General features: G+C 50.9%; 13 non-coding genes across 13 annotated transcripts; 10 read left to right on the top strand and 3 right to left on the bottom strand.

Annotated features, from left to right (window-relative positions):
- The first annotated feature begins 3382 nt into the window (after positions 1-3382).
- trnav-cac (transfer RNA valine (anticodon CAC)) lies at positions 3383-3455 on the top strand. Its single transcript has one exon. It is a non-coding gene; the product is annotated as a tRNA-Val (tRNA).
- Positions 3456-5018: 1563 nt separating this feature from the next.
- Positions 5019-5092, top strand: trnat-agu (transfer RNA threonine (anticodon AGU)). Its single transcript has one exon. It is a non-coding gene; the product is annotated as a tRNA-Thr (tRNA).
- A 1376-nt stretch (positions 5093-6468) lies between these two features.
- LOC138232015 (U4 spliceosomal RNA) lies at positions 6469-6610 on the top strand. The gene has a single exon (XR_011186974.1). It is a non-coding gene; the product is annotated as a U4 spliceosomal RNA (small nuclear RNA).
- A 6759-nt stretch (positions 6611-13369) lies between these two features.
- LOC138232016 (U5 spliceosomal RNA) lies at positions 13370-13486 on the top strand. Its single transcript, XR_011186975.1, has one exon. It is a non-coding gene; the product is annotated as a U5 spliceosomal RNA (small nuclear RNA).
- Positions 13487-13873: 387 nt separating this feature from the next.
- On the top strand, positions 13874-13990 carry LOC138232037 (U5 spliceosomal RNA). Its single transcript, XR_011186996.1, has one exon. It is a non-coding gene; the product is annotated as a U5 spliceosomal RNA (small nuclear RNA).
- A 391-nt stretch (positions 13991-14381) lies between these two features.
- Positions 14382-14498, top strand: LOC138232023 (U5 spliceosomal RNA). The gene has a single exon (XR_011186982.1). It is a non-coding gene; the product is annotated as a U5 spliceosomal RNA (small nuclear RNA).
- Positions 14499-14889: 391 nt separating this feature from the next.
- On the top strand, positions 14890-15006 carry LOC138232049 (U5 spliceosomal RNA). Its single transcript, XR_011187008.1, has one exon. It is a non-coding gene; the product is annotated as a U5 spliceosomal RNA (small nuclear RNA).
- A 391-nt stretch (positions 15007-15397) lies between these two features.
- Positions 15398-15512, top strand: LOC138232050 (U5 spliceosomal RNA). The gene has a single exon (XR_011187009.1). It is a non-coding gene; the product is annotated as a U5 spliceosomal RNA (small nuclear RNA).
- A 759-nt stretch (positions 15513-16271) lies between these two features.
- On the bottom strand, positions 16272-16413 carry LOC138232012 (U4 spliceosomal RNA). Its single transcript, XR_011186971.1, has one exon. It is a non-coding gene; the product is annotated as a U4 spliceosomal RNA (small nuclear RNA).
- Positions 16414-16643: 230 nt separating this feature from the next.
- Positions 16644-16760, bottom strand: LOC138232040 (U5 spliceosomal RNA). Its single transcript, XR_011186999.1, has one exon. It is a non-coding gene; the product is annotated as a U5 spliceosomal RNA (small nuclear RNA).
- Positions 16761-22025: 5265 nt separating this feature from the next.
- Positions 22026-22195, top strand: LOC138231925 (U1 spliceosomal RNA). Its single transcript, XR_011186885.1, has one exon. It is a non-coding gene; the product is annotated as a U1 spliceosomal RNA (small nuclear RNA).
- Positions 22196-22834: 639 nt separating this feature from the next.
- LOC138231844 (5S ribosomal RNA) lies at positions 22835-22953 on the bottom strand. Its single transcript, XR_011186814.1, has one exon. It is a non-coding gene; the product is annotated as a 5S ribosomal RNA (ribosomal RNA).
- A 1806-nt stretch (positions 22954-24759) lies between these two features.
- On the top strand, positions 24760-24923 carry LOC138231895 (U1 spliceosomal RNA). Its single transcript, XR_011186858.1, has one exon. It is a non-coding gene; the product is annotated as a U1 spliceosomal RNA (small nuclear RNA).
- Positions 24924-27750: the final 2827 nt, after the last annotated feature.

The raw sequence follows: 27750 nt of genomic DNA, 5'->3' as shown, positions 1-27750 counted from the left end.
GTTACACAACAGCAGAGACTATGAGTTATGCTATCATGAGAGTGGTGATGGATTTTTTTCATTGCTTAGTTTTGCAGGTTCTGTACATTTGAACATTCAAAGTGACTAAAGTAAAGGAGTTTTCCCTTTTTACCACATAATTCCCAAAGATCAACACTAATAGAAAGCCTAATTCCAGCCAAGATTCAATTACTGTCTCTCAGGCATCCCAGCAGTGGATTTCATGACTTCAGACAGCCATCTTTATCAGTGGAGAACTCAATGCTCTGAGGTTTACTGGCAGAGTCTCACACTGGGTAATATGTTGGTAAATAATGTCCTATGGAATTCTACTATTGATAAATTCTACTATGGAACTGCGATGTGTCCTGAAAAAATCTTCTATGATAGTGGTACAGTCCATCACACCCCACCTACAGCCTTTAAAAGAGAAAAAAAAAACTGACAACAACAAAGTAAGTCTGGTGTAATCAACTAGGTCTTGCAAACATACTTAACCTCTTCCAGCTACCAACATTACAAATGCTGTTTACACATTAGATGGTTATTTTTTGGCTTCTGATATTATGGTGGAAAAAGAGCCCTGGAATCTTTGTAGAAGGACAAAAGACGGAAAGAACAGGCAGTGTAACCATGGCGAAGAGAAGGGAAATATTGGAGAGAGCTTTTTTCATACACTTTTTATCATTGTTTTTCCAGCCCAACAATGATCAACAAATATGGGCAGGCGTCCTGTGCCAAATCCAATCTACCTTTCTTCCAAGCATACAGGAATGTCAGTGAATTAAATATTGACATATGAAAATACCCAAAAATATGCAATCACACATATGCAGTTTGAGCAAACATAAGACAATACCCAAGTACCACAAACTACCAGGCATCATAAGCAGTTCAGGTGGGGAGCTGTGTCAGCATGCGTAGGCTGCAAAGGAACAAGTAATAGGTCTATTCCATGCTTAAAAGAGAAGAAAGAAAACACAACATTTCAGCCGTGGAGCCCTCACACCTGAAGAAGGCTCCACGGCCGAAACGTTGTGTTTTCTTTCTTCTCTTTTCATCTAGTGTCATTAGCCAGTTCCTGTCAAAATAAAATAGAAAAGGATAACATTCTAGAGAGAGTTTGAAATACCAAGGTACAATTTAAACCATATTTCTTCCACTACAACCACAATATTTTGGAGAGATCGCTGAGCCTAACTGTTCTGGCATGTCCGTTAGCCTCCGTCCTGCTTCAGCAATGAATGCAACGGGGCACATTCTGAGGGAGATGCAGTCAATCAGGTTGCAGGAAAACCATGCTATGCTTTTTTTTGAGATCCTGAAAAGGACAGAGGGGCCATGTATATGTGTGCAGCTGGATATGTTATTGCAGGTGGCGTAGCAAATTCTGCTGAAGCCCCACTGCCTGGTGTGGACGGTAGCTGTGCATGTTGCAGCAGAATTGTGCATGTGAGATCAAGGGGGCATGTCATGTGTTTGAGCACTTCACTCCCTTCCGGAAGCACCTGATTCCCTGAGTCCAAAAAATTTGTAAGTTCTTTGGATGACCTGTGGACCGATCTTTCACGATGAAGAATTCCTTAAGAAGAATAGATCTCGGCCCACCATCCCAATGCCTCCATCTGAAAACAGCAACCTCCCACTGCCCTTAGTCTGCAAGGCAGTCCTTTCAAGTGCGATGATGACGCCGGGACCTTCGTTGCCTATTGTACGAGCTGAACTTTTGTGCTCATCAATTCAAGGCTCTTTCCATCAACTCATCTTGTCTTTTGACGCTTCATGTTTTGTACTCCTTTGACTATCGGCATATCGGGTGACTGCAAACACTGAAGTTCTTGCTTACGGAGTGTGGAACAGTGTTTTCAAGTGATCGCTGTTCTGTCATGTTGACGCCGAGTGAATCTTTCTTTGGCAACATGGGCAGGCTGACAGCAGCGCGAGCTAAAGTAATGGCAAATTTCTTGACTTATTTCTGAATGTGAATGTTCTTTAGAAAAGGGATGCGGCGTTGCTTCTCCCCCGTGTAAAGGTCACGCATTCCAGACGTGGTTATGAGCGAACAGTTGCCGCAAGTGTTTGAAAAGAGCAAGCAGCCCTGCCCCGTGTGAGGATCAAACTCAGGACCTTCAGACAATGAGACTGACGCGCTACCAACTACGCCAACGAGGCCAGCTGCAGTACACAGCTGGAAAGTTTGCCTCATATGGATTTCAGTCGCCCGTTCCCTAATCTTTAGACGCCCTCTGCTGGATGTTGCATTTGCCTTTTGATCTCACCGATACTTTTTTGGTCTGTTTCTGTTGCGAGTCCGTTTTTCAGATCTCACCTAGCACAAGTCTCTCTGGCTGAAGTGGCCTCTCTGCTTCAGCATCGTGCCCTCACTCAGCCATTAAAAACGTCACTCGGACTTCTGACATGCTGACATGAAATGTCAAGAGAGAGTGGCGGAGACGCTTAAGGCAGAGAGAAGATGAAGAGGGGGCGTGGCTGCAAAATGATTGACAGCTGCATGACGCTCTCCATGCAAGGCGTGACCACAGGCTAAAGGACACCTTTCGGCACATCAAGCTCTAAGCACACACCTGGAGGACGTGGGAAATGATCCCGTTATCTCTCGCATGCAAAGCGAGCGCTGTACCATGCAAGCTAACCCCCCTCGCTGGGGTTATGCCTCGGTGTCGCCTAGTGCCGCTTGTTCCCCTCTTACCGGGTGCAGTTCACTGCCCTTCGTCTGCAAGGCAGTCGTGTAATTGCAGCTTTCTTGACTTATTGATGAAGGTCTGACTGGACGAGCGAATGACGCCTCTCCCCCGTCCTCAAGCTCGCTGACAGAATAAAATGGAAAGTGCTGCCGTGGCTCATTGGTTTAGGGGTATGAGTCTCGCTTAGGGTGCGGGAGGTCCTGGGTTCAACTCCTGGATGAGCCCTTGTGTGTTCTTTTTGTCCTCGTCCACAAGACTGGGAACTGCATGGGCGAATGTGAAGAAGATCCTTCTCGAACGTGCAAAACGTGCGAGAAGAGGGGGCGCTTGTTTCCAGCCAAAACTTCTCGCGTGTGAGACGAGCTGACCATCGCTGCAGGAGGTGGGAGGGTCACTCTGGTAGACAGAGCTGACCTTCGGCAATAGGATTTATACTCTCCAAGATGATATTTGCACTTTCTGGAGAGGCGATTTTCTCCACTTCAGTAGCCAGATTTCGTCGATTGCGTGGAGAGGGCTGTAGAATGTGGCAGCGCCTTTCCTGCTCCGTCCATGACAGGCGTGCTGGTCTCTGGAGAGAGAGCACGGTCCATCAGCGCACTCCAATAAAGGCACTGGAAGCAGCTGAATCGCAATGGCGAAGCTCAACGCTGGGCCGCTGGGCATATCTTACCACCGTTTCCGTAGTGTAGTGGTTATCACGTTTGCCTCACACGCGAAAGGTCCCCGGTTCGAAACCGGGCGGAAACAGACTTCTTTTGTCGCCACGCACAAAAGGGGATTGGGGATTCGCCTAGCGCTGTGATCGAACAGACCCACTCACCCCTTAGTGTGGCGGGATCTGCACAGTGCATGTCGCAGCGCATCCTGCTTTCACTTCAATGCGCGTCCTGATGTACCCCGGTCTCCCGCGTGACAGGTGGGGACAGGTGACAGGTCCTATACTAACGAGGAAGACATCGCTCTCTCCGACCCCCGGCATTGTGTCCCGACCCACCGTGCTGGAAGCCGACGGGTGCTGTGATTCCTTTAAGGAGCAGAAATGACAACCGAGGAGCCGAGAGATCATTTCAGCATTTCGCGTCTGAACGGAAAACACAAACGACCAACTCGGAATGACTTGCCTTTGACGCTTTTCAAAGCGTTCTTTGTGCACGACGACTGCGCCGCCTAGCAGATACAAATGGGTTGTACAACTTTGAACTAGCAAATGGAAGAGGGCTAAGCCCCCTCTCTTTTAGCCCAGGTTCAATCTGTCTCCCAGAATCACCAGGGCGCACACACACACACCCGTGCCGTTGAAGTGCTCTGCTTCATTTCTAAGGGCAACTCAACATTCACTCCTACCCCGAGTGCAGAAAAGACAGTGTCTGCAGCAACAGCAGCTCAGGTCTCTGCACAGGAGCTAAGCTGCCCCCATCTCCTCTGCTCTGCGGCTCCTGCGGAGTGGAGTCCTGCCTGGAGCTGTGTTTGCAGGCGGCGGCTCCCCGCGCCCTGTCTGTGCGTCGTGAAATTAATTAATAACGTTAATAAATTTATAAAGTTAATTTATAAAGTTAATAAAGTTATAAATTAGAAATTAATAACGATATAATTATATTCATGTACCGCAACACAAGAATAGTACACGCTGTACATTGTCTGTCGATAATGTTTCTGTAGTGCTTTTTCAGCACTCAGCACGTGACTGTGCTGGTGGTGCTGTGGGTTAGGTTCCTGACTTCCATATCACACGGTCTATGATTGAATCCCATTGAACTATGACTTTATTTTTTAACAAACATTTCTTTGAAAAAATGAAACGTTTCCCTTGGTCAGAGATTAAATAAAACCTCACTTTTTTTGAGCAGAAGGTTTACTGTGACCTGAGAAGGGCCGGCATCCAATCACGGTGGTACACACACACGCTCTCACCTATATGAGCTACACGGCTACCAAGATGATCTCAGGTGCGCCGAGCTGGTACGGAACATATTGAACTGATCGACGGCGAATTGTCTCTCAGACAGGCTTTTCACCTCTGAGCTCCCTGACTGACAGTGATCAGCTAGGTAGTGAAACAGTCAGCTGCTTCTAAGCCTTAAACAGCTGCATCTCGGCGCTTCCACGGAGAGATGATTTGAAAGCCGAACATCACCCGTTGGGAACAACTTACTATCACTAGTTTAAGAGACTCTTAAGGTCTTGCAGAGGTGCCTGTCTAATAGCATGCACTTTGCAAGCTATAGGTGTTTAGGCTGAGGCAGAATGCCTGTTAACAAAATGTTTTTCTAAAGGTGTGTCCAAGTGGCTGCAAAAGGACAACACTCCTGGGGCGCCGTGGCTTAGTTGGTTAAAGCGCCTGTCTAGTAAACAGGAGATCCTGGGTCCGAATCCCAGCGGTGCCTTCTTTGTTCTGTCTTCTCGAACAGTACTGGTCATTATGGACAACCGCCTACGGCTAGACTTAATTAAATGCAAGTATTCATTTCCTGTCTTTAACGCGACTTGTTTTTCTTAAAATGGATGCAACTTGCAAAACATGAAATACAAACCTTGCTAATCAGCGCTAGCGGCTGGCAAAAAAAAAAGAAGTCAGCAATGTTTTTTTTCTTTAACCTTAACCCTGCTAATGGAGAAGAGTTAATCGACCGAGTCTATGCAGCTTAAACGGTGCGCATGTCGGGTCCTTAGCTGAAAGGGTGGTAAATCACGCTCACCCCAGTCCTTAATCTTTTAAAGAGGATACAATATTGAACCTAGTCGCCACATCACATACATCCTATTCAACGATAAAAAGGTAACATCTATCCTCGTCCAGAGTAAATCTCACGTTGAGGGCATATTTTTTTCCACTTTACCATGAGTCGGGCTCGGCTGCACAGAGGAGAGAGCAGAGCAATGAGGTCACGGGGACAGGGGAGTCACATGCTGGCGGTTTGAATACGCGGAAGATCACTGAGGGATCCACAGTATGTGGACCCTCCGTGCGCCATCAGTCCGCACTCCGGACTCTGAATCCTGCCATCCGAGTTAAGATCTCGGCGGAACCTGAGGCGCAGTTCCTTCTTAAAACGTAATCTGGTGAGCATTTCTAGAATCGTACTTGTATAGATGCAGCCTTTAATGTGTTGCTAGGTTAAAATTGATGACTTCTTGAACTTCAGTAGGCAACTGCCCTCTTGATTTCGGATTTAATTTCTTTATTACAGGGGCGCTTTTATGAAGACAGAGTCATGTTCAGGTACTTTGCTTGATGGAGGAAGCTCATTTCGGACTCTGTGATCTGCTCACCTGGAAAGGTCTACTGTACTACTACAAGAGAGAAGTAGAGTCTGGAAGAAGGGACAATTTTATGATGCTTTGGAAGGTAATGCTTTTTTTTCTTTGAAATCGAAATGAATCAGAATATCAGTGCAAAAGACAAACTCTTGGTTTGGTTTAAAGAGATATGGTTTTAAAACAGACAAAATGTAGAAAACAGGTGTTTCTCACTTTTGGAAAAGAATGGACCGGGGGTAATATTTTACTAGTTGCAGGGCTGAGATCACTGGGTTACATTCCTGTAGTGTCACACCAGGGACAGTGGCGCAATGCATAATGCATCTGACTACGGATTAGGAGATTGTAGGTTCGACTCCTACCTGGCTCGGGTCGTTTTAAAACACATCGGGCTATTCCCCAAGTAGCCTGTGCTACTTACTGCATTGTAATCGTACCCAGTAAGAGATTTCCTTCATATAAATGAACTGCACCTGACAGCTTTAGAATAACACCTGGGCTCAGTACGGTGCTGAGAGCTCAGCGTTGCTGTTGTTCTAATTAGCACGCACGATTGTTGCTAGTTGAAAACTTTTCCCAATACCCCGCTTCCGCTGGTTTGCAATACAATCGGCGAAAGCAATTTTTGACAGTCTCGTCAGAGACTGAGCAAGGTGTTTAAAGACAGATTTTGTCATGGTGACATCATGGTAGAAAGAAACGAGCTTGTTACGTCTCAACAGAAACGCTCTTTATCTCTTTCAGCGTTATGCAGAGAACAGCGTCTGTCGAGATCACTTTTGAGTCAGCGCGAAACGCCGTGTGCTGTCAGTTTGATTTCATATTGCTCGTAGCGGCGCCCGGCTTTTGTCTGTCAAACGTTAGGTTGCGCTTCTTCATGCTGCATCGTCGGCATGAGTGGAGCTTTTTAAACGTCTGTACTTACTGCGCCCCATAAGAAATCGTTTGTCCCCGTTCAAAAGAGATTGTGCGATGTCCTGCAGCGTTTGCAAAGCAAACCTTTGACAGTTTGAAAAGAGGAATTTATTGTGCTTCCTGTGCGTGCAGTAGTTACAAAGTTGAAGGTCTTTACACGATCTGCTGCAGTTTTCAGTGGGCGAGCTTTGTCAGATGTCTTGGAAAAACGCACTGTGTTTCGGCTCGGGAAACATCATGGGCAGTGTCCTGCATGTTTTCTGTGTATAGCTGTCTTTTAACACATACAGAATTCATTAGAAATCATTGATTTCTCCAATTAACAAGGGTCCCTTTTGAACCTGCGAGAAGCATTCCTTCAGTGTAACAGATTTACTCCGGGGAAAGGCAGCATGACATTGAGAGTAGCTCAAGCTTTCAGCACCCGTATCGGACTGCGTGTATGCAGACACCGCTCAGAATCCCCTGTAAGATTCTCCTTCAATTCCGTTTTGCAGTGCTTTAGCTCTTTCAAAAGGCTTCGCTTTGCTAGTCATAATCCAAGGCTCATGACAGCATTTGAAACCAATTGCCACTGCGTTGGCCAGGAATCGAACCCGGGTCAACTGCTTGGAAGGCAGCTATGCTCAACACTATACCACCAATGCACGCCCACAGGTGCCCTGCAGGACACCACCAGAGAATGCTCCCGATTTCGGAAGCTGTCTCCGGGACGTGCTGATTCCACACATCCTGAATAAATCATGATATTGTTAGTTGCTGTAGCTAGACGTTCAAATGAGTTTCATGGCCAGATGGACTGTTTCCTCCAGCGATTTCGATTTTTAAGAACTTTTATTTCCTTTTCACAATAAAATACAGGGCATCACAAATGCTTTACATTAATATACATACTTAAAACAGTATATATGATCACATCTTATTACATTTTGACACGGTACGAGTTACATAGCAACAATTTCTTTTTTCTGAAGCAAATCACATTCTTTACTTAAACATGATAGTGTTTTTCACAGTTTCTTGAGATATTGACCTATGCCCTCTATTTCCCACAGATTTTCTGCTTCCTCCCTCCCTTCTCTCCACAGATCTCTGAGGTAATAGTTCTCTCGGGTGATGAACAGGGCCAGGCTACCTGCAGCCTTGACTGGGATCTTGATGCCTTTGAACAGCCCCATGTTCCTCACTCTCCACAGGGCGTCTTTCCCACTGTTCACCACGGCCCAGATCCTGTCAAACACGTCAGGAGGAAGTTTGACAGGAGAGATGCCGTATATGACGAAAGCAGCGGTCAGGGTAAATTGGGGCGAGAGAGCCTGCAACCAATCTTCAAACTGTGCCCAGAAGGCCTTAGCAAAAAAGCAGGACCACAGGAGATGGGTCACAGTCTCCTCCTCGCTGCAGCCCACCCTAACGCAGCGAGGGCTGGGTGTGAGGACCATACGGTACAAGGAAGTTCGTACCGGTAAGCACTGGTGGACGACACTCCAGGCTAAATCTCTGTGAATGTTGCACAGAAACTTAGAGGATGTGTGTTTCCACACCTTCCTTGTTTGGGCTGATGTTAAAATGCCCACAGGGGTCTGCCTATTGTTCTGGGGTGCAAAGAAATCTTCCAGTTTTTGGACGCTGACATCTCGGAGGGGAATATGGCCAATTGTGTGAGATCTTAGAAAACTTTTAACTGTCCCATAAATTGCAGGGCATGTGTCAGAGAGTGGGACATCCAGCTTGGGTCTGACACCCCACACTCTGAACACCTCCCTACCTACCCAGAGCCTGGAAAAATAAGTCCAGGTACGCGCTGCAGGTGCTGTTGCAAAGCCTCTCAGCACAGAGGCCAGGAAAATGCACAGCAGCTTCGTAGCAATATCTGGGACAGACTTCCCCCCTGAGGGTAGCGGCCTGTACATTATTTCCCTTCTAAGTCTTTCCTGCTTCACACACCATAGAAATTGAAACATCAATCTCCTCAGCACCGCCGCAACACGGTGTGGGATTGGGAAGGTAGAAGCCAGAAAATTCAAGACAGGCAAGAGCTTGGCTTTGATGACCAGCACCTTCCCTGTCATGGTGAGGTCTCGGTTCTTCCATTGCATCAGTTTTTTGTTTAAGATTGGCAATTTGTTCTGCCAATTTACTGTTCCCATCTCTTCTCCAAAATACACCCCCAGGACCTTAATTCTCTTCTCTTGCAGCCTGAGATCATGTCCTTCTTTTGGCTCCCTCCAGTTCTGATAAAAAATCTCGCTCTTTGATTTGTTAATTTTTGCAGAGGAAGCCAAAGAGAACCGATCACAGCAGTGCAGAGCTCTACTAATTGAGGCATTGTCAGAGAGGAGCAGGGTGACGTCATCCATGTATAGAGATGTCTTTACCTCTCCTCCCCCACTTCCAGGTACTGGTATCCCATTAATGGCCTGATCCTGGCGCAAGGCACAGGCTAAGGGCTCCATAGCCAAAACGAATAACAAGGGGGATAATGGCCAGCCCTGCCTCACAACAGACTTCAAAGGGGCGTGATCTATTGCCATTAACCATTACTCTGCTGTTGCTACCTGTGTACAGCAGGTTAATCCACTTTCTCATGATGGGGCCAAACTTCATGTGCTCAAGTACCGAAGTTAAGTACTGCCGGTTTAGGCGGTCAAAGGCCTTTTCTAGGTCTACACCTGAAATGCACAGAGGGAGGGAGCGATCCTCTGAGTACAGACAGACATCCCTCAACAAGGCCAGGTTGTCGCTCATCAGGCATCCTGCTATCCCACAAGTCTGTTCTTTCCCTACCAGTGAGGCCACTACATTTTGTAGGCGCAGGAAAAGGGCTTTGGACAGGATCTTAGTGTCCACGCCTAACAGGCTGAGGGGTCTCCAGTTCTTTATGTCATTCTTTGCTCCTTTCTTAAACAAGAGAGAGATAGTGCCTTCTCTTAAGGAGTCAGGCAGCAATTCTGTCTTATAGCTTTCCTCGAATAGGAGCAGCAGCGGATCCTGAAGCAGATCCCAAAAGGTGCAATAAAATTCTTTAGGGAGCCCGTCAGCACCCGGAGTTTTCCCCTTCTGTAAGCTCTCCATAGCCTGTCTCAGCTCTTCTACTGTCAAATCCCTCTCAAGTACTTCCCTATCTTCTTCACTCAAAACGTTTTCTAGCTTTGAGGTAAAAAAATGAATTTCTTCATCCTTTACCTCTGTAGAGCTGTACAGTCTTGAGTAGAAGGCCTCGGTGCAGGAGAGGATTGCACTCGGCTCTGTTCTCTCTCGTCCCTCCTCATCAACTACACTTTCCATGACAGACTTGGAGCCTTCCACTTTCCTGAAAAAGAGGCGAGAACACTTCTCATTTTCTTCCAAGAACTGCACTCGACTACTTTCTTCGGCTATGCTCCGGATGTCCTTTTTTAAAAGGGTGATATCCTCGAGCACATCGAAGCCACTGTGCATCATCGTGTAGAGACGCTGCAGCTGCCTCTGTTTCCTGGCTAGCACTCCTCTCCGTCTGGCAGCAGCCTTCCTTCCCTCAGCCATGAAAAAGGCCTTTGTCCTCACCTTCACCTCCTCCCACCACTCTCCTACTGACCCGTACAGACACTGCAAGGACAGCCACTGTGATAGTTTCTCCTTGTAGCAGGATACTACCCCCTCGTTCTCTAGCAGCTTTGTGTTGAGTTTCCAGATGCCTGGGCCAAAGCCCTGGAGTTCCACTCTACGACCTAAAGCCTGATGATCTGAGAAGAAGACAGGCTGAAGAGTGACCCCAACAACTTTCACTCTCTCTGAGACAAAGCAATAGTCAATTCTGGAGCTGCTATTCCTCCCTGACCATGTATATCCTGCTGTTGTGGGATATATACATCTATATGTGTCTGAGAGTTTAAAGTCTTGAACTAAGTTTTGCAGGGCCAGTGACCTGGAATCCAATTTTATCAGAGAGCTAGACTGCCTGTCTGTGTGCTCTAAGATACAATTAAAATCCCCTCCCACTATCACGTCTGTGCTACATAACAATAGGTGAGAGAGTGCCTTGAGTAGCTCCACCCTTCCTCCCACGTCAGTAGGGCAATACACATTGAATATCCGCAGGTTAATGGTCCCCCATTCCACATCCACACACAGCAACCTGCCATCTATGACCCTCTGAATACTTTTCAATTTGAATGCCCATCCTTTGAAAAGAATGGCCACGCCAGAGGCTCTGTTGTTATTGTCCCCTGACCAAACAGAAGGCCCTTTATCCCACCTATCTTCAAAGCTTTTATACCTCTCTTGATAGGCTAAAGCACACTCCTGCAACATCAACACATCTCCCTCTCTCTGCTGGAGGTAATCAAAGACAGACTGGCATTTAACTCTGTCATTGATACCTCTGGTGTTAAGAGATATTATGTTTAGAGCCATATTACATAAGAAAGTGGAACCAGTCTTTACAAAACACATTTCTCTTCTGTCTCACCTGGTCCCTTCTTCTTTTTCTTTTTCTTCTTACCAATTTCCTGCCAGCCATCCTCTGAATGAGCCTTCATCAGGGTGGCAGCAGTAAAAGCGTTCACGGAGTCCATTTCAAGGAAGGGGGTAGAGGGAGGGGTGGAGGGGTTCCAGCTGTTCCCATCGCCATGCTCTCCTTCCTCCTCGCTCGGGGAGAAAACAGAGTCATTTTTCCTTTTCCTCAAGTCCAGCTCCTGGGAGCACTGAGGGGAAAGGGGTGCAGCCGATGCACCAGTCTCCTCTTCCCCCTCACCAACCATTTGCTGCAGATCCTCTGTGATGGACTGGATGGAGGAGAGGAGGGCATCTGTAGCACTTGCAGAGTCTGAGAAAAGCAGCTCCGCTGAATCCTGGGTATCGTCGCTGGACCCGCTCCACCGGGGGGCCCCACACTGGCCCTCGTTCTGAGGAGCAGGAGTGGGGGAGGGGTCCTCGCTGTTCTCGGGGGTTTTCAAACCCTCGTGCTTGTCTGGTGCAGTCTGTTGTGGGGGCGTAGTGGATTTCTCTTCCACCGGCCCCGGAACCACAGCAGGGCAGATCCTGGCTGGAGGCTGAGACTTTATCAAACAAGGGTTCTTTGTTTGACTTGTTGTTTGCTTTGGCTTTTCGGGCCGGTTTGGCTGAAACAAGCACTGCCTCATCCTTTCTCATTTTGAGTTTATTGGCGTAGGCATGAGGGCAGTTTATAAAAACGTGTCCTTCCAAGCCAAGTAAATTGCACTTTGGCAGCATTGAACAGTCAGAGGCTAAATGTCCCTGTTTGCCACAGGTCTTGCAGCATTTCACAGTGCAGGGCGATGCCAGGTGTCCCACAGCGCCGACACACCTTTGGTTGTCCCACATAAAAAACATAGCCATTGCAGGCGCCCAGCCAGATTGTAGAGGGCAGGTGCCTTAAGCCTCCATTTATATTGTCCGGTAGCAAGCGAACCTCGAATTTCCTTGCTCCTGCTTTTATACCGTCAACATATCTAACCTCAGTTCCATGGTGGACGGTGCAGTACTGGTTAAGCCAGGTGTGAATGTCCTCCGTCTTTTTTGAAGGTACAGGCATTGAGCATTGGTGGTTCAGTGTTAGAATTCTCGCCTGCCACGCGGGAGGCTTGGTTTTGATTCCCAGCCAATGCAGTGGCTTTTGCAACTCGCAACTGAAAACCCACTGAAGCTAAGCGGGTGTGAGCTAGGTCAGTACCCGGATGAGGGTGAGCTACAGGGAAAAACAAAGCTTCCAGCTGGAAGCGGTGTTAATGGTGCCGGCGGGGGGGCGCTCACCCTGAGGTCTGTGCGGGTCCCAATGCCCCAGTATAGTGACGGAGATGCTGTGTTGTAAGAGGGCGCTGTCTTTTGGATGAGATGTAAAACCGAGGTCACAGCGCTCTGTGGTCATTAAAAATGACCACCAAAACCTTTGACAAAAGCTCTTGGTAATTGATGGTCTTCAAAAATGCTTCTCCTTTAGGTACATTTTAAATCAGCTGAAAAATGCTGTGAAATGGGGGGCATTTCAGGCCAGTGTAGGATTTTGGTTACAAGAACCATGAAAGTGCACAAGAAAGCCCGTACACTGAATTACACGGCTTTCTATTCAAAAGAGGACAAAAGAAATTCCCTGAGTTCGATTTTTTGCAGCACTGAGAGGGGCACTGTTGCGAGGCCAGTTAGCTCAGTTGGTTAGAGCGTGGTGCTAATAACGCCAAGGTTGTTGGGTCCGGCCGTCTGATTGGCGTTCTTTTCTTTGGGGGGCGGGAAGTGTCCGGCCGCAGGGGATCTTGGGACCTTGCCTGCATAGCGGCTTCCCAGAGTGCGTCGTTTCCGGCACAGTGTGGCCGGGTGTTTTCCGAGTTATCGCACGGATTGGTCACGCTCGCAAGCCGTGAGCCGCAGGCGATGAGCCCGGAGCTGAACGGGCCCCACTGGCTAGTTTGTAAGGCCAGGTGCATTGCCAACCACGACCGGCAGCGCAGAGGCTTTGAAGGCGGCCTGGGCTCCTGCAGCTGTGCAGCCACGCACTCTGGTTTCTCTTCATCTCGTACAAATCTTTCGCCTTTTACTAAAGATTTCCGTGGAGAGGAGCATGAATGAGTTCCATGCAATTTTTGTGCTTCCCTGCCTTCAGGTGGGGCGCAGCCTGGCTGGTCAAAGAGAGAAAACAAAAACGCTCGCAATCGGTCTTGTTATGGCGATTGTGGCAGTCTGCTCCGCGAGTCCACGGTCTCCGGCCGTCTGATTGGTTTTTCTTTGGGGGGCGGGAAGTGTCCGGCCGCAGGGGATCTTGGGACCTCGCTTTGCATAGCGGCTTCCCAGAGTGCGTCGTTTCCGGCACAGTGAGGCCGGGTGTTTTCCGAGTTATCGCACGGATTCGGCACGCTCGCAAGCCGTGAGCCGCAGGCGATGAGCCCGGAGCTGAACGGGCCCCACTGGCTCGTTTGTAAGGCCAGGTGTATTGCCAACCACGACCGTCAGGGCAGAGGCTTTGAAGGCGGCCTGGGCTCCTGCAGCTGTGCAGCCACGCACTCTGGTTTCTCTTCATCTCGTACAAATCTTTTGCCTTTTACTAAAGATTTCCGTGGAGAGGAGCATGAATGCGTTCCATGCAATTTTTGTGCTTCCCTGCCTTCGGGTGGGGCGCAGCCTGGCTGGTCAAAGAGAGAAAACAAAAACGCCTGCAATCAGTCTTGTTATGGCGATTGTGGCAGTCTGCTCCGCGAGTCCACGGTCTCCGGCCGTCTGATTGGCGCTCTTTTCTTTGGGGGGCGGGAAGTGTCCGGCCGCAGGGGATCTTGGGACCTCGCTTTGCATAGCGGCTTCCCAGAGTGCGTCGTTTCCGGCACAGTGTGGCCGGGTGTTTTCCGAGTTATCGCACGGATTCGGCACGCTCGCAAGCCGTGAGCCGCAGGCGATGAGCCCAGAGCTGAACGGGCCCCACTGGCTCGTTTGTAAGGCCAGGTGCATTGCCAACCACGACCGGCAGGGCAGAGGCCTTGAAGGCGGCCTGGGCTCCTGCAGCTGTGCAGCCACGCACTCTGGTTTCTCTTCATCTCGTACAAATCTTTCGCCTTTTACTAAAGATTTCCGTGCAGAGGAGCATGAATGAGTTCCATGCAATTTTTGTGCTTCCCTGCCTTCGGGTGGGGCGCAGCCTGGCTGGTCAAAGAGAGAAAACAAAAACGCTCGCAATCGGTCTTGTTATGGCGATTGTGGCAGTCTGCTCCGCGAGTCCACGGTCTCCGGCCGTCTGATTGGCGCTCTTTTCTTTGGGGGGCGGGAAGTGTCCGGCCGCAGGGGATCTTGGGACCTCGCTTTGCATAGCGGCTTCCCAGAGTGCGTCGTTTCCGGCACAGTGTGGCCGGGTGTTTTCCGAGTTATCGCACGGATTGGTCACGCTCGCAAGCCGTGAGCCGCAGGCGATGAGCCCGGAGCTGAACGGGCCCCACTGGCTAGTTTGTAAGGCCAGGTACATTGCCAACCACGACCGGCAGCGCAGAGGCTTTGAAGGCGGCCTGGGCTCCTGCAGCTGTGCAGCCACGCACTCTGGTTTCTCTTCATCTCGTACAAATCTTTCGCCTTTTACTAAAAATTTCCGTGGAGAGGAGCATGAATGCGTTCCATGCAATTTTTGTGCTTCCCTGCCTTCGGGTGGGGCGCAGCCTGGCTGGTCAAAGAGAGAAAACAAAAACGCCCGCAATCGGTCTTGTTATGGCGATTGTGGCAGTCTGCTCCGCGAGTCCACGGTCTCCGGCCGTCTGATTGGCGCTCTTTTCTTTGGGGGGCGGGAAGTGTCCGGCCGCAGGGGATCTTGGGACCTCGCTTTGCATAGCGGCTTCCCAGAGTGCGTCATTTCCGGCACAGTGTGGCCGGGTGTTTTCCGAGTTATCGCACGGATTCGGCACGCTCGCAAGCCGTGAGCCGCAGGCGATGAGCCCGGAGCTGAACGGGCCCCACTGGCTCGTTTGTAAGGCCAGGTGTATTGCCAACCACGTCCGGCAGGGCAGAGGCTTTGAAGGTGGCCTGGGCTCCTGCAGCTGTGCAGCCACGCACTCTGGTTTCTCTTCATCTCGTACAAATCTTTCGCCTTTTACTAAAGATTTCTGTGGAGAAGAGCATGAATGAGTTCCATGCAATTTTTGTGCTTCCCTGCTTTCAGGTGGCGGGCAGCTGGGCTGGTCAAAGAGAGAAAACAAGCAAGTTCGCAATCGCTCTTGTAATGGTGATTGTGGCCGTCTGCTCCGCGAGTCCTCGGTCTCCGGCCGTCTGATTGGCGCTCTTTTCTTTGGGGGGCGGGAAGTGTCCGGCCGCAGGGGATCCTGGGACCTCGCTTTGCATAGCGGCTTCCCAGAGTGCGTCGTTTCCGGCACAGTGTGGCCGGGTGTTTTCCGAGTTATCGCACGGATTGGGCACGCTCGCAAGCCGTGAGCCGCAGGCGATGAGCCCCGAGCTGAACGGGCCCCACTGGCTCGTTTGTAAGATGTGCGGCAGATCGTGTAAAGACGTTCAACTTTGTAACTACTGCACGCACAGGAAGCAGAATAAATTCCTCTTTCAAACTGTCAAAGGTTTGCTTTGCGAACGCTGCAGGACATCGCACAATCTGTTTTGAACGGGGACAAACGATTTCTTATGAGGCGCAGTAAGTACAGACGTTTAAAAAGCTCCACTCATGCCGACGATGCAGCATGAAGAAGCGCAACCTAACGTTTGACAGACAAAAGCCTGGCGCCGCTACGAGCAATATGAAATCAAACTGACAGCACACAGCGTTTCGCGCTGACTCAAAAGTGATCTCGACAGACGCTGTTCTCTGCATAACGCTGAAAGAGCTAAAGAGTGTTTCTGTTGAGACGTAACAAGCTTGTTTCTTTCTACCATGATGTTACCATGACCAAATCTGTCTTTAAACACCTTGCTCAGTCTCTGACGAGACTGTCAAGAATTGCTTTCGCTAATTGTATTGCAAACCGGCGGAAGCGGGGTATTGGGAAAAGTTTTCAACTAGCAATAATCGCGCATCGGCTAAACCTCAAAGGCTACGATACTGCCACTGCGCAAAGCTGACGGTTGCCAGGCAACCGCGTGGATCCTATGGAAATCGTTATCAATCGTCTCATGGCATGTCGTTGCTGTAACGCTTCATATTTGCGGCCGGACACTTCCCGCCCCCCAAAGAAAAGAGCGCCAATCAGACAGGCGGAGACCGAGGACTGGCAGAGCAGACAGCCACAGTCGCCGTAATAAGAGCGATTGTGAGCGGTTTTGTTTTCTCTCTTTGACCAGCCCAGTTGCGCCCCACCCGAAGGCAGGAAAGCACAAAAATTGTATGGAACTCATTCATGCTCCTCTCCATGGAAATCTTTAGTAAAAGGCAAAAGATTTGTACGAGATGAAGAGAAACCAGAGTGCGTGGCTGGACAGCTGCAGGAGCCCAGGCTGCCTTCAAGGCCTCTGCCCTGCCGGTCGTGGTTGGCAATGCACCTGGCCTTACAAACAAGCCAGTGGGGCCCGTTCAGCTCCGGGCTCATCGCCTGCGGCTCTCGGCTTACCTGGCAGGGGAGATACCTTGATCAGCCTGTAGTTGGAGTAGTTGGATTGTTTTCTTGTTTTGTGGAAGCAGTGTTTGTTTTGCAGTTTGAGATGGCAACCTTTGGATCCCGCAAGAATGCTGTACATTTTGAGCTTTTGGATGACCTCTTCATGGATCGTATGCAGTTCAGCAGAAAAGTGTTACAGAAGGAACTTGGCTTTGAACCTCGGCACTTGGATTTCATCTTTGCTCTCCCAGGTCAGAAAGCATTTGAGGTTGTATTTGCTACCTATCCTCTGTTTGAACAATGCGTGGGTGTCTTTGAGGCAAAAAGAGGGAAAGTTCCTGCACTTGAGAAGATCAACTTGCAGCCTCTGACACAGAGAGAGAGGAAAACGGTGCATTTTGTTATGTTCTCGGAACTGGCAAAGACGGAGGACATTCACATCTGGCTTAACCAGTACTGCACCGTCCACCATGGAACTGAGGTTAGAGATGTTGACGGTATAAAAACAGGAGCAAGGAAATTCGAGGTTCGCTTACTACCGGACAATGTAAATGGAGGCTTAAGGCACCTGCCCTCTACAATCCGGCTGGGCGCCTGCAATGGCTATGTTTTTTATGTGGGACAACCAAAGGTGTGTCGGCGCTGTGGTGCTGTGGGACACCTGGCATCGTCCTGCACTGTGAAATGCTGCAAGACCTGTGGCAAACAGGGACATTTAGCCTCTGACTGTTCAATGCTGCCAAAGTGCAATTTATGTGGCTCGGAAGGACACGTTTTTAAGAACTGCCCTCACGCCTACGCCAATAAACTCAAAATGAGAAAGGATGAGGCAGTGCTTGTTTCAGCCAAACCGGCCCGAAAAGCCAAAGCAAACAACAAGTCAAACAAAGAACCCTTGTTGGACAAAGAGTCTCAGCCTCCAGCCAGGATCAGTCCTGCTGTGGCTCCGGGGCCGGTGGAAGAGAAATCCACTACGCTCCCACAACCGCAGACTGCACCAGACAAGCACGAGGGTTTGAAAACCCCCGAGAACAGCGAGGACCCCTCCCCCACTCCTGCTCCTCAGAACGAGGGCCAGTGTGGGGCCCCCCGGTGGAGCGGGTCCAGCGACGATACCCAGGATTCAGCGGAGCTGCTTTTCTCAGACTCTGCAAGTGCTACAGATGCCCTCCTCTCCTCCATCCAGTCCGTCACGGAGGATCTGCAACAGCTGGTGGGTGAGGGGGAAGAGGAGACTGGTGCATCGGCTGCACCCCTTTCCCCTCAGTGCTCCCAGGAGCTGGACTTGAGGAAAAGGAAAAATGACTCTGTTTTCTCCCCGAGCGAGGAGGAAGGAGAGCATGGCGATGGGGACAGCTGGAACCCCTCCACCCCTCTTTCTACCCCCTTCCTTGAAATGGACTCCGTGAACGCTTTTACTGCTGCCACCCTGATGAAGGCTCATTCAGAGGATGGCTGGCAGGAAATTGGTAAGAAGAAAAAGAAAAAGAAGAAGGTAACAGGTGAGACCGAAGAGAAATGTGTTTTGTAAAGACTGGTTCCACTTTCTTATGTAATATGGCTCTAAACATAATTTCTCTTAACACCAGAGGTATCAATGACGGAGTTAAATGTCAGTGTGTCTTTGATTACCTCCAGCAGAGAGAGGGAGATGTGTTGATGTTGCAGGAGTGTGCTTTAGCCTATCAAGAGAGGTATAAAAGCTTTGAAGATAGGTGGGATAAAGGGCCTTCTGTTTGGTCAGGGGACAATAACAACAGAGCCTCTGGCGTGGCCATTCTTTTCAAAGGATGGGCTTTCAAATTGAAAAGTATTCAGAGGGTCATAGATGGCAGGTTGCTGTGTGTGGATGTGGAATGGGGGACCGTTAACCTGCGGCTAATCAATGTGTATTGTCCTACTGACGTGGGAGGAAGGGTGGAGCTACTCAAGGCACTCTCTCCCCTATTGTTAAGTAGCACAGACGTGATAGTGGGAGGGGATTTTAATTGTATCTTAGAGCACACAGACAGGCAGTCTAGCTCTCCGATAAAATTGGATTCCAGCTCACTGGCCCTGCAAAACTTAGTTCAAGACTTTAAACTCTCAGACACATATAGATGTATATATCCCACAACAGCAGGATATACATGGTCAGGGAGGAATAGCAGCTCCAGAATTGACTATTGCTTTGTCTCAGAGAGAGTGAAAGTTGTTGGGGTCACTCTTCAGCCTGTCTTCTTCTCAGATCATCAGGCTTTAGGGTGTAGAGTGGAACTCCAGGGCGGGACTGTCTTTGGCCCAGGCCTCTGGAAACTCAACACAAAGCTGCTAGAGAACGAGGGGGTAGTATCCCGCTACAAGGAGAAACTATCACAGTGGCTGTCCTTGCAGTGTCTGTACGGGTCAGTAGGAGAGTGGTGGGAGGAGGTGAAGATGAGGACAAAGGCATTTTTCATGGCTGAGGGAAGGAAGGCTGCTGCCAGACGGAGAGGAGTGCTAGCCAGGAAACAGAGGCAGCTGCAGCGTCTCTACACGATGCTGCACAGTGGCTTCGATGTGCTCGAGGATATCACCCTTTTAAAAAAGGACATCCGGAGCATAGCCGAAGAAAGTAGTCGAGGAGTGCTGTTAAGAGGCAGAGTGCAGTTCTTGGAAGAAAATGAGAAGTGTACTCGCTTCTTTTTCAGGAAAGTGGTAGGCTCCAAGTCTGTCATGGAAAGTGTAGTTGATGAGGAGGGACGAGAGAGAACAGAGCCGAGTGCTATCCTCTCCTGCACCGAGGCCTTCTACTCAAGACTGTACAGCTCTACAGAGCTAAAGGATGAAGAAATTCATTTTTTTACCTCAAAGCTAGAAAACGTTTTGAGTGAAGAAGATAGGGAAGTACTTGAGAGGGATTTGACAGTAGAAGAGCTGAGACAGGCGATGGAGAGCTTACAGAAGGGGAAAACTCCAGGTGCTGACGGGCTCCCTAAAGAATTTTATTGCACCTTTTGGGATCTGCTTCAGGATCCGCTACTGCTCCTATTCGAGGAAAGCTATAAGACAGAATTGCTGCCTGACTCCTTAAGGGAAGGCACTATCTCTCTCTTGTTTAAGAAAGGAGCAAAAAATGACATAAAGAACTGGAGACCCTCAGCCTGTTAGGCTTGGACACTAAGATCCTGTCCAAAGCCCTTTTCCTGCACCTACAAAATGTAGTGGCCTCACTGGTAGGGAAAGAACAGACTTGTGGGATAGCAGGACGCCTGATGAGCGACAACCTGGCCTTGTTGAGGGATGTCTGTCTGTACTCTGAGGATCGCTCCCTCCCTCTTTGCATTTTAGGTGTAGACCTAGAAAAGGCCTTTGACCGCCTAAACCGGCAGTACTTAACATCGGGACTTGAGCACATGAAGTTTGGCCCCATCATGAGAAAGTGGATTAACCTGCTGTACACAGGTAGCAACAGCAGAGTCATGGTTAATGGCAATAGATCACGCCCCTTTGAAGTCTGTTCAGGGGTGAGGCAGGGCTGCCCATTATCCCCCTTGTTATGCGTTTTGGCTATGGAGCCCTTAGCCTGTGCCTTGCGCCAGGATCAGGCCATTAATGGGATACCAGTGCCTGGAAGTGGGGGAGGAGAGGTAAAGACATCTCTATACATGGATGACGTCACCCTGCTCCTCTCTGACAATGCCTCAATTAGCAGAGCTCTGCAGTGCTGTGATCGTTTCTCTTTGGCTTCATCCGCAAAAATTAACAAATCTAAGAGTGAGATTTTTTATCAGAACTGGAGGGAGCCAAAAGAAGGACATGATCTCAGGCTGCAAGAGAAGAGAATTAAGGTCCTGGGGGTGTATTTTGGAGAAGAGATGGGAACAGTAAATTGGCAGAACAAATTGCCAATCTTAAACAAAAAACTGATGCAATGGAAGAACCGAGACCTCACCATGACAGGGAAGGTGCTGGTCATCAAAGCCGAGCTCTTGCCTGTCTTGAATTTTCTGGCTTCTACCTTCCCAATCCCACACCGTGTTGCGGCGGTGATGAGGAGATTGATGTTTCAATTTCTATGGGGTGGGAAGCAGGAAAGACTCAGAAGGGAAATAATGTACAAGCCGCTACCCTCAGGGGGAAAGTCTGTCCCAGATATTGCTACGAAGCTGCTGTGCATTTTCCTGGCCTCTGTGCTGAGAGGCTTTGCAACAGCACCTGCAGCGCGTACCTGGACTTATTTTTCCAGGCTCTGGGTAGGTAGGGAGGTGTTCAGAGTGTGGGGTGTCAGACCCAAGCTGGACGTCCAACTCTCTGACACATGCCCTGCAATTTATGGGACAGTTAAAAGTTTTCTAAGATCTCACCCAATTGGCCATATTCCCCTCCGAGATGTCAGGGTCCAAAAACTGGAAGATTTCGTTGCACCCCAGAACAATAGGCAGACCCATGTGGGCATTTTAACATCAGCCCAAACAAGGAAGGTGTGGAAACACACATCCTCTAAGTTTCTGTGCAACATTCACAGAGATTTAGCCTGGAGTGTCGTCCACCAGTGCTTACCGGTACGAACTTTCTTGTACCGTAGGGGCCTCACCCCCAGCCCTCGCTGCGTTAGGGTGGGCTGCGGCGAGGAGGAGACTGTATCCCATCTCCTGTGGTCCTGCTTTTTTGCAAAGGCCTTCTGGGCACAGTTTGAAGATTGGTTGCAGGCTCTCTCGTCCCAATTTACCCTGACTGCTGCTTTCGTCATATACGGCATCTCTCCTGTCAAACTTCCTCCTGACGTGTTTGACAGGATCTGGGCCGTGGTGAACAGTGGGAAAGATGCCCTGTGGAGAGTGAGGAACATGGGGCTGTTCAAAGGCATCAAGATTCCAGTCAAGGCTGCAGGTAGCCTGGCCTTGTTCATCACCTGAGAGAAATCTATTACCTCAGAGATCTGTGGAGAGAAGGGAGGGAGGAAGCAGAAAATCTGTGGGAAATAGAGAGCATAGGTCAATATCTCAAGAAACTGTGAAAAACATTATCAAGTTTAAGTAAAGAATGTGATTTGCACCAGAAAAAAAGAAAATTGTTGCTATGTCACTGTTACCGTGTCAAAATGTAATGAGATGTGATCATATATACTTTTTTAAGTATGTATATTAATGTAAAGCTTTCTGATTTGTGATGTCCTGTATTTTTTTGTGAAAAGAAAATAAAGTTCTTAAAAATCGAAATCGGTTCACCCAGGGCGAGGCTCGGCCATTGCACTCCGGCTGTGCTGACCCCTGCGAATTCCCCAAATGTGGGAATCTCGACTGCATAATTTCTGGTAGTGGGGGACTGCGTTCGCACTCTCCCCTGATGTGCTTGGTCCAAAATCAGATACGGGAGGGTTAGGACACCACGAGCTGCGTGGCTGCGGAAGGATCCCGGTTCGAAAGGAGTCGACGCCGCTGCTGGTTCTCGCTGGCTTTTAGTTAGGGGTCCGGAGAAGCATCTCAAGCTAGTTCCACTACTCCTTCCGGACGTTCATTCCCTTTTCAAAGTCAGTCGTTTTGCTGTAGTCTGCGTTCTTTAGGCTGATTATCGAGGTTAGCCTTTATTTGGTCATGGGGGGCCTCGGTACTGTATGCTGAGTCTAAAGACAGTTTCACCCGTTTTCTGATTGCTCGGTTCTGTAGGTTCTGTACCAGACATGTCAAACAGTGAATTGCTGTACCTCTATTGTATCCGTGCTCAATGAATGAAATCAGTAACAAATGAATATATGTCTAGTTATACGAAAAACAAGTGGTTTATCGACTTGTCTTCATTTGCAGATTTAGAGGCAGCTTCGATATTCGTTTTACAAACGGGTTTTTTTTTTTAATACTGGTCACACACATGCCACAGCAACAAAACATCTCTAGAGATGAGGCTATAGATCACCTTTCCATCCTGCAGGTTTTCCTCCCAAAGCCTACGGAACCAACGGCGACCCCTGCTGGCTGGGAGAGCAAAAGCTTACAGCACCTGGTATTCCCAGGCAGTCTCCCATCCAAGTACTAACCAGGCCCGACCCTGCTTAGCTTCCAAGATCAGACAAGATCAGGCGTGTTCAGGGTGGTGTGGCCGTAAGCGAAAACCCAGGCGCCTGACTCGCTACTTGAAGCTGTGTGTGGCGGGGGCTCCGTGCCCCCCGAGCGGGACTGAAGGATCGTTCGTGTGCAACTCTTTGGAAAGGAGCTGCTTTCCAAATCGCATTGCGTGCCTGGATGTTGGCGAATGCGCTCCCTTGTGTTGGCTCGTCCCGCACTGGAGGAGGACAAACAATCTGCACGGAGGAGCACCAGGCAAGTCTTCGCCAGACAAAAACCTCCAGTGCACAGCACTCTGGAAACATTTCAGGGCTGTCGCGTGTTTATTTCAGCACGTAAAGCGCACCGGTCCAACACGTCGGCCGGGCGCGCGGCGCCTCCGCCCTCTTGTGGCCTTGCGGCGTCAGAGCAAGAGGCTCCTTCTCGCTGCCCTTCCGCTGTGTTGCAGGGCCCCGAGAGGGAACCCGGAGCGCGCACTTTGTGGGGGGCGGGGGACCGCGTTCGCGCTCTGCCCCCGGTCTCTTGCGCGAGTACTAAATCTCACGGACAGGGGGGCCTCGTCATTGATTGTTACAGGTGAGACGGGGATTAGGAGGAGACCCTGACTGATGGGTAAAGGGGAGCACTAACACCAGTGGGACACCCCCGGCGTCTCTTTTTGAGAGACGCCCTGGGGTTTCCTAATGGCCAAGGAGGGTCGGGACCTTGGTTTGACGCCTCCCCCGAAGGACGGCGCCTGTTTGTGCAGCAGAGTGTCGCCATCAGGAGGCTGGGGCGTAAGAGAGCCACACAGCCCGCAGGGTGAGCGCTCCCTACTGGTCCCAGTCACACCTCTTGCAGGAGCAGCAGCAACCGGAGCTTTTCCAGGGGGGAATCTCCCATCCGGGTGCCGGCCAGGCTCACACCTGCTGGGCTGCCCCGGGGGTGAGCCCAGTCGAGAGTCGCAGGGCCAGATCTAGTCACCGGGGAGAAACGATACAATTGAAGGATTGCTCGGCTCTCGGCACTTGAAAAGACCGACAAATGTCTCGTTCCCGCTGGAGCTGAATGTACCCGCATGTGTGGTGTCGTCTTCTTCCCCCGCCCCGCTGTGTTTGCTGTATTGTCTCTGAAGCCGGCCCCCCCGAGACGAGACGGGCTGTTCCTGTGCCCCAATTAACACTTTACAGGTGCCATTCCCCGGCATTGTGGCCATTGTCGGTGCTCACATGCGATAAGATAAGGCGGAGGAGAGCGGGGCATGCCCAGCGGCAGACATTCAAGGAGGGGGCAGTGCGAGGTGAGGTGAAGTGCGACACGCCGGAGCCCCGACGCAGCTAATGCGGAGCACTTGTTGGACTGGCATCGAAAGGACGTGTGCGCACGGAGCGAGCCTTCCCTGCGGCGGAGCGCGGGAACTTTCTCCCCCCCTCCCGCTGCAGGAGTTGTGTGCGCTGCAGCGGTGCCGAGAGAAAAGCACAGAAGGCAGCAGGCTCTGGAGAGCAGGTAAGAGACGGAGCCTTGTGGGCAGGCGAGCAGGCCCATTTTTTGGAAATTGCTGAAAAGGTTTGTTCGGTGTGTGGCAGGCGCACGTCGCGAGCTTGCGTGGTGATCTGCCGGTCTGGAGTTATGCAAATGAGGCGAATTGCATCCCGGGACATGCTGCGAATGCGCAACGGCGACTGCAGATGTGTAGGAAACGGCGCGCTCGTTTTCTCGTTTTGCCCACACTTTTGAGTGTTAGTGTGGCGTGTGAGTGTGTGAAAGAGTGGGCCCAGCAGGAGGCGGTGGCGTGCGGGGCGAGGAGGTGGCCTAGGCTGCGCGATTTGTGCTGTGGGTGCGGGCCGCTTGCAGGGGCCTGTTTAACTCATACTTACCTGGCAGGGGAGATACCTTGATCAAGAAGGAGGTTCACCCAGAGCGAGGCTCGGCCATTGCACTCCGGCTGTGATGACCCCTGCGAATTCCCCAAATGTGGGAATCTCGACTGCATAATTTCTGGTAGTGGGGGACTGCGTTCGCGCTCTCCCCTGATGTGCTTGGTCCAAAATCAGATACGGGAGGGTTAGGACACCACGAGCTGCGTGGCTGCGGAAGGATCCCGGTTCGACAGGAGTGGACGCCGCTGCTGGTTCTCGCTGGCTTTTAGTTAGGGGTCCGGAGAAGCATCTCAAGCTAGTTCCAGTACTCCTTCCGGACGTTCATTCCCTTTTCAAAGTCAGTCGTTTTGCTGTAGTCTGCGTTCTTTAGGCTGATTATCGAGGTTAGCCTTTATTTGGTCATGGGGGGCCTCGGTACTGTATGCTGAGTCTAAAGACAGTTTCACCCGTTTTCTGATTGCTCGGTTCTGTACCAGTGCAGACATGTCAAACAGTGAATGGCTGTACCTCTATTGTATCCGTGCTCAATGAATGAAATCGGTAACAAATGAATATATGTCTAGTTATACGAAAAACGAGTGGTTTATCGACTCATCTTCATTTGCAGATTTAGAGGCAGCTTCGATATTCGTTTTACAGACGGGTTTTTTTTTTTGAATATGGGTCACACACATGCCACAGCAACAAAACATCTCTAGAGATGAGGCTATAGATCACCTTTCCATCCTGCTGGTTTTCCTCCCAAAGCCTACGGCACCAACGGCGACCCCTGCTGGCCGGGAGAGCAAAAGCTTACAGCACCTGGTATTCCCAGGCAGTCTCCCATCCAAGTACTAATCGCGCTCTGCCCCCGGTCTCTTGCGCGAGTACTAAATCTCACGGACAGGGGGGCCTCGTCATTGATTGTTACAGGTGAGACGGGGATTAGGAGGAGACCCCGACTGATGGGTAAAGGGGAGCACTAACACCAGAGGGACACCCCCAGCGTCTCTTTTTGAGAGACGCCCTGGGGTTTCCTAATGGCCAAAGAGGGTCGGGACCTCGGTTTGACGCCTCCCCTGAAGGACGGCGCCTGTTTGTGCAGCAGAGTGTCGCCATCAGGAGGCTGGGGCGTAAGAGAGCCACACAGCCCGCAGGGTGAGCGCTCCCTACTGGTCCCAGTCACACCTCTTGCAGGAGCAGCAGCAACCGGAGCTTTTCCGGGGTGGAATCTCCCATCCGGGTGCCGACCAGGCTCACACCTGCTGGGCTGCCCTGGGGGTGAAGGATCGTTCGTGTGCAACTCTTTGGAAAGGAGCTGCTTTCCAAATCGCATTGCGTGCCTGGATGTTGGCGAATGCGCTCCCTTGTGTTGGCTCGTCCCGCACTGGAGGAGGACAAACAATCTGCACGGAGGAGCACCAGGCAAGTCTTCACCAGACAAAAACCTCCAGTGCACAGCACTCTGGAAACATTTCGGGGCTTTCGCGTGTTTATTTCAGCACGTAAAGCGCACCGGTCCAACACGTCGGCCGGGCGCGCGGCGCCTCCGCCCTCTTGTGGCCTTGCGGCGTCAGAGCAAGAGGCTCCTTCTCGCTGCCCTTCCGCTGTGTTGCAGGGCCCCGAGAGGGAACCCGGAGCGCGCACTTTGTGGGGGGCGGGTGACCGCGTTCGCGCTCTGCCCCCGGTCTCTTGCGCGAGTACTAAATCTCACGGACAGGGGGGCCTCGTCATTGATTGTTACAGGTGAGACGGGGATTAGGAGGAGACCCCGACTGATGGGTAAAGGGGAGCACTACGACCAGAGGGACACCCCCGGCGTCTCTTTTTGAGAGACGCCCTGGGGTTTCCTAATGGCCAAGGAGGGTCGGGACCTCGGTTTGACGCCTCCCCCGAAGGACGGCGCCTGTTTGTGCAGCAGAATGTCGCCATCAGGAGGCTGGGGCGTAAAAGAGCCACACAGCCCGCAGGGTGAGCGCTCCCTACTGGTCCCAGTCACACCTCTTGCAGGAGCAGCAGCAACCGGAGCTTTTCCGGGGTGGAATCTCCCATCCGGGTGCCGGCCAGGCTCACACCTGCTGGGCTGCCCCGGGGGTGAGCCCAGTCGAGAGTCGCAGGGCCAGATCTAGTCACCGGGGAGAAACGATACAAGTGAAGGATTGCTCGGCTCTCGGCACTTGAAAAGACCGACAAATGTCTCGTTCCCGCCGGAGCTGAATGTACCCGCATGTGTGGTGTCGTCTTCTTCCCCCGCCCCGCTGTGTTTGCTGTATTGTCTCTGAAGCCGGCCCCCCCGAGACGAGATGGGCTGTTCCTGTGCCCCAATTAACACTTTACAGGTGCCATTCCCCGGCATTGTGGCCATTGTCGGTGCTCACACGCGATAAGATAAGGCGGAGGAGAGCGGGGCATGCCCAGCGGCAGACATTCAAGGAGGGGGCAGTGCGAGGTGAGGTGAGGTGCGACACGCCGGAGCCCCGACGCAGCTAATGCGGAGCACTTGTTGGACTGGCATCGAAAGGACGTGAGCGCACGGAGCGAGCCTTCCCTGCGGCGGAGCGCGGGAACTTTCTCCCCCCCTCCCGCTGCAGGAGTTGTGTGCACTGCAGCGGTGCCGAGAGAAAAGCACAGAAGGCAGCAGGCTCTGGAGAGCAGGTAAGAGACGGAGCCTTGTGGGCAGGCGAGCAGGCCTGTTTTTTGGAAATTGCTGAAAAGGTTTGTTCGGTGTGTGGCAGGCGCACGTCGCGAGCTTGCGTGGCGATCTGCCGGTCTGGAGTTATGCAAATGAGGCCGAATTGCATCCCGGGACATGCTGCGAATGCGCAACGGCGACTGCAGATGTGTAGGAAACGGCACGCTCGTTTTCTCGTTTTGCCCACACTTTTGAGTGTTAGTGTGGCGTGTGAGTGTGTGAAAGAGTGGGCCCAGCAGGAGGCGGTGGCGTGCGGGGCGAGGAGGTGGCCTAGGCTGCGCGATTTGTGCTGTGGGTGCGGGCCGCTTG

This window comes from Lepisosteus oculatus, unplaced genomic scaffold, assembly GCF_040954835.1.
Source record: "Lepisosteus oculatus isolate fLepOcu1 unplaced genomic scaffold, fLepOcu1.hap2 HAP2_SCAFFOLD_62, whole genome shotgun sequence".
NCBI classification, from domain to species: Eukaryota; Metazoa; Chordata; class Actinopteri; order Semionotiformes; family Lepisosteidae; genus Lepisosteus; species Lepisosteus oculatus.
The sequence above is the reverse complement of the archived record's forward strand: the minus strand, read 5'-3'. Positions and strand labels throughout refer to the sequence as shown.